General features: G+C 36.6%; 1 protein-coding gene, 1 long non-coding RNA gene and 1 pseudogene across 3 annotated transcripts in view; 2 read left to right on the top strand and 1 right to left on the bottom strand.

Annotated features, from left to right (window-relative positions):
* Positions 1-5,000, top strand: part of LOC111333987 (52 kDa repressor of the inhibitor of the protein kinase) — an 11,543-nt gene that overhangs the window by 3,844 nt on the left and 2,699 nt on the right. The gene's annotated exons all lie outside the window — the stretch shown is intronic.
* On the bottom strand, positions 227-1,649 carry LOC148723186 (uncharacterized). The gene is made up of 2 exons (XR_015991681.1): positions 1,517-1,649; positions 227-1,101 (listed from the first exon to the last, which is right to left on the bottom strand). It is a non-coding gene; the product is annotated as an uncharacterized LOC148723186 (long non-coding RNA).
* The window catches only part of LOC148723185 (uncharacterized), a 3,758-nt pseudogene continuing 622 nt past the window's right edge, over positions 1,865-5,000 (top strand). The window contains exons 1-5 of the transcript XR_015991680.1: positions 1,865-2,163; positions 2,640-2,710; positions 3,220-3,326; positions 4,001-4,109; positions 4,643-5,000. The exon at positions 4,643-5,000 is cut by the window's right edge and continues 622 nt beyond it. The product of XR_015991680.1 is annotated as an uncharacterized LOC148723185 (transcript). The remainder of the gene's footprint in view (positions 2,164-2,639; positions 2,711-3,219; positions 3,327-4,000; positions 4,110-4,642) is intronic.

Below are 5,000 nucleotides of genomic sequence, written 5' to 3'. Positions count from 1 at the left end.
CTGTATTCAGAATAAAATTTAATGTAAATGAAACTGGAATTAAATGTGATTGATCTATTTACCTTTGCTAGAAATCCAAGGGAAATAATAATTCAGGCCACAGGCCTGCCAATCATCCACTTAGAGGCTGATTACATGAGTCAGGCTGGCCTGCCCACATAATGCCATCCTAGCAAACAGTGAACTCGGCTCATGTAATCCACCCTTACTAAAACAACTAATCGGACAAACAAAAGTGGCAGGCCTCTGCCTACCACAGACATAACATTTTATTTTCATAAACACTGCGAACATATATTGCACAAAACTAACAAATTATTTTGACTTCGGCCGAACAAATTGTCTACAATATAAATAATGTGTTCTATAGCTCATGTCTCCAAAAGTCAAGTCACAATAAATCCTAAGAAACTGTCATTTACAATTAAACTGAATAAATAGCTTTATTAATCAAAAGCATTGGTATGCAATTAAAGAATGGGTAAAAGAAAGACTTCTGTCACTTGAAAGCACTGATTTACAAGATGTGCCACTTTTTCACCTGCCAACTTACAAAATGCCATTGAGAAAGCTTTCTACACCCATGTTACTGTCACAATAAATGGGAATTTCAGAGAAATAATTCAAACAATAAAAATGAATACGTAATAGTTTGTGTTTCCAGCACTCTATAAAGGCAACAAAAAATAACTGTCTGTATCAAGCATTACTATAATGAGGTTAGCACTTTTGGTTATTCTCTGTAGTTGGTCTTTTTCTTTCTTTTTTTTTTTTTTTGTATATGTATTGTGAAATTTTTATTTTCATGGATCAGTGTAAATTTTGTTTCATATATACAAACAATGTTATTTGTGGAAATCTCCCTATGAAGCTGACAGACAGTATTGATTTTACAGAAATACATATTAATCTGTTGACTTCGTCCAAAGCTTCAATTCATACAGGGTGACAATTTTACATACACATTGGCAGTACAACAAAAGCACTGACTGACAAGATGTGCCATCTCATCATCTGCCAACCTATGATGTGCCATCGAGAAAGCTTTCAGTGCCCTTGTGGGAAAAAGTCTTGGCAGGAAAAGAGCAGATTCCTCACTCCCTGAAAAAAAAAAATACAGAACCTAAGAAACAGTGAACAGCTTCAAGTATTTAAGCTAATAGCGCTATCTACTGCGAGGATCGTGCATCATACGTATCTAATACCGCAGTTCAAAATATATAAACTTCATATATTTCATTGTATCTGATTTATCACTTTCACGGGTTTATTACGAATCGACTTAACGGCCTGCTCCCAGTTGGCTTGTTAGCTCAATTGGTAGAGCGCTGCACTAGTATCGCAGAGGTCAGTGGTTCGAGTCCCGTACAGGCCTCATTTTTTCAGGTCTGATTATCGCTATTGCTTAAATTAGCGCTATCTACTGCGAGGATCGTGCATCACACGTAAATTTCCTGTGTTACAAGATATCCTTGACCTACACACGGCTAGATTTTCAGATATATTTTTAACTAACCCTTTTGAAACTTTGGTATCGGTATGAAGCTGTTTACTTGAACAAGTAGAGTTCGAACGTGTAGTTCGTGTTTTCCAGCCTTTCTGTTTCCTTGCTTCCAATTACACTCGAGTCTTCATTTGTACTGGCCAGCGTTAGCTAGGCACAGTACGATAAACATCACAACGAGGCAATATGTCAACAGGAGGTCGTTGTTTGGTTTTAGAAATATTAATTCGCGCGCTTTTTTGAACCTCAATATTCCGTTTGACTACTTTGTTAACAAAGCATCACAAAGCATCCGAGAGAAGCACTTGTAGTGTGGTTATTTTACCGTTAATTCGTAGTTAAAGCAAGTAAGAAAAGAATATGGCGGAAAGACGATTGCACGATCAAAACCATGATGTGGTTCCAGCGGCGAAAAAAGGAATAAAGTGTCCGACGATTGCATTGTGCTGCTGGAGGAGTTGATCCGGAGCAATCACGCTCTGGCGAGCGAAAATGTAAAGCTTCGGCAGCAGCAAGAGCGCAGCAACAAAGAACACTCTGAAGCGCTTCAGCGGATCGAGGGCCGTCTTCAAACTGTTGATAATAATGCAGCCAACGTCCGTCGGCGCCAAAACAGAAGACAAAGGCGAACGACGGTAGTAGTTCCACCGGCTTGTCGAGTGAGTAAAAAAACATAACTGATAAGCATGAATAATGTGATATGTGTTCATAATTTGCTTGAATCAGTTCTGTTTCGTGGAAGATTTTCTTTTATGTTGAGTAGATGTTTGGCGCGCGAATTATATGCATAATTAACTTAATTATTTCGGCGGTAATCATTTGACATGATTAGATGTGGTTACATTTACTTGATAATCCTTTACCATAAACAGGTCTACCAGAAAAGTTTTTTTCCTCCCTTTTGTTTCAACGAGAATTATCTAGTATGAAAATTCATTTAATCATTTTTTCTCTTGGACCCTTTTGACCTTGCCTGTTTTATTCACATAGATGGGTAAGGTTAATTTTTAATTGTGCTTGTGTCGATTGCTCTACATCATCTAGCCTTCAAACAACCAGGGTTTTTAAAAAGCGTGAGAGTAGAAATAGGACATACTTGACAAACCGATTGTTGAATTTTTTTTCATTCTTTTAGAGAACTGTGAGGAGAATGTACAAACTCCTTTTGAAAAAAGATGACTTTAGTGGTTTCTATCTTGACGAAGAGTGAGTAATATGTTTTTAGATTCAGAGATATTTTACTTTATCTTGATTGAGCGAGGAAATCCGAGTCTAAGCTGCTGCTTGAAATATTGAGATGTTATGTGAACACCTTATGGTGGTTACAGTCGAACCTCGATTATACCGGACTTTTCGATTATCCGGACTTTTTCTCTGGTCCCGTTTTTTTTATGATTATTAATGAGCTTTGATCTTCCAAACTTTATGAGGAAAAAAAATTCAGAGATTATGTCTAAATTCAGGAAAAGTGCGTTTAAAACATTGCCTCCTCCGCTTTCAAAAGATCGAGCACTCGGAGAGTCATCAAAGCAGATTTTTATCTTCATCTCTTTTGTTTACATTATTGTCTCATTAATATTCATATTTTCGATTATCCTGACTGATTACCTAAGTCCCAACAGGTCCGGATAATCGAGGTTTGACTGTACTTTTGTCTTAGTGTTAATATTGTTACTACAGAATACCAGGCTTAATTGTATTTGTTTTTGTCTTAGAATAAATTCTGACAGCAACAACATCCTTTTTGAGCGGACAATAGAGCAGGCAATACATCAACAAGGAGGACCTGAAAAGTGTCCTTGGACAAAAGAAGTCATAGAAGGTAGCTACCAATAATCATAGCACATGCATTTCACTTTTACTGGGGTGTCATTACATTTTGTGGGTGAGCATAAGGATTTTGCACTCAAGCATATTGATGCATATCTCCTTTATAACAACTTGAGTTTTATTGAAGGCCTTGGCTTGAAAACATCCAGGCAAAATTTTGCTCAAAGTTGGTCGATTTGTCTATTGTCCAGCCCTTAATGATACCCCTGCTTTTAGTCTCTACCATCAATTCGTGTCTTTTACCACTTTCCCCTCAACATAAATGTCATCATAAAACTAGCATTCAAAAACACAGTTAGATACCCTGAAACCTCTAATGAGCACCTTCATTACATGGTCAAATTTAGGACTGGGGGGGGGGTGCATTTTATAGTTTTTCCTAACTTACATATTAACTTTCCCAAATGTTACAGAAATTTAAATATGTTGCAAACTGAAATTTTCAGGTTTATTTCTTGTCTCTAGATCTGAGACACTTCAGTGTGGATCCTCAAAAAAGCATACTTTACACCTTAGCAATGAATCACTAAGGACATACTAACTTGGCAGATATTCTAAGGTGGCCTGCCATAAATTATTATAAATTTGAACATTGTCATTAATTTATGTGGGAATCTTTTTACAATCAGCTTCTCATGGCATTTTCATAATCATTTCTTTAAACAGCTGCTTTACAAATATATTTCAAATATGTGTGAAAACACAGAAACTGAAGAGTGGTAACCACTATGAGGCTCATAAACAAAAAACCTGGAAGAGTGGTCTCCAAAGAGAGGTATTTATTGGCTAGGATACTATTTTGAACATTTTACTTTTCATATACCCTGCTGTTCACAAATGATGGGGTCCGACAGATGTTCAATGTTACCAGACTGAGTACACCCTCAAGTACACTTGATCAATGGGAGGGAAGCTATTTCCCATTGAATGTCTTTATTTTGGCACTTCAAAATTGGATGGCTTTGAATATAGACACATCTAAGGGACTATGTTCTTATTAGAGAAATTGTTAAATAAGTGAGGTATTCTGGTCTGTATCTAGAGCCTCCCAAGAAAATCTTTGTAAAATAAATTTGAAAAATATTAAAATGTGATGTGAGATAAATGATAGTTTGTATGCACCATTTGATGGAAAAAAAAAAAAGGACAAAGAGACCCTATATTATAACATGCTTAAGAATTCCATTCTTACAATGGGTACACACATATATATATATATCAAGAGAAATTAGTGATTTGGATCATATTTTTCATTTGAAGTCCTATAACACCCTTCTCATGCCTGTTTAATTTTTTTATTTTTTTTAGAAGTTAATGAGACAAACTACAGCCCTGGAGCTGGTCAACTGGGCCAACCAGCATGAAAAGGGGAGAGCAGCAGAGGTTCTTGTCATGGAGGCAATGAGCAGTGAGGAAAGCTGCTACGAGGATGACAATGGAAATACCTCAAAAGTAACAAAATACTCTGTGCATCACCTTCAGTGGGAAAGTAGGAGAATGAAAAAAATTGAAAAGAAACTTGACAAGGCTTATAAGAAAAAGCTCACTTCAAGAGCTAAAGAGAGAATCCGTCCAGGGTTTATGGGCAACCTTTTCTGAGATGCCCACCTACTGAAAATTTTCCAGAGTGGGCAATAATACAGTGAGAAAATTGTTTTACTAATCA

The sequence above is a fragment of the Stylophora pistillata genome, chromosome 9 (assembly GCF_964205215.1).
Source record: "Stylophora pistillata chromosome 9, jaStyPist1.2, whole genome shotgun sequence".
NCBI classification, from domain to species: Eukaryota; Metazoa; Cnidaria; class Anthozoa; order Scleractinia; family Pocilloporidae; genus Stylophora; species Stylophora pistillata.
Note: the sequence above shows the minus strand (reverse complement) of the source record. Positions and strands in the feature narration are given on the sequence as shown.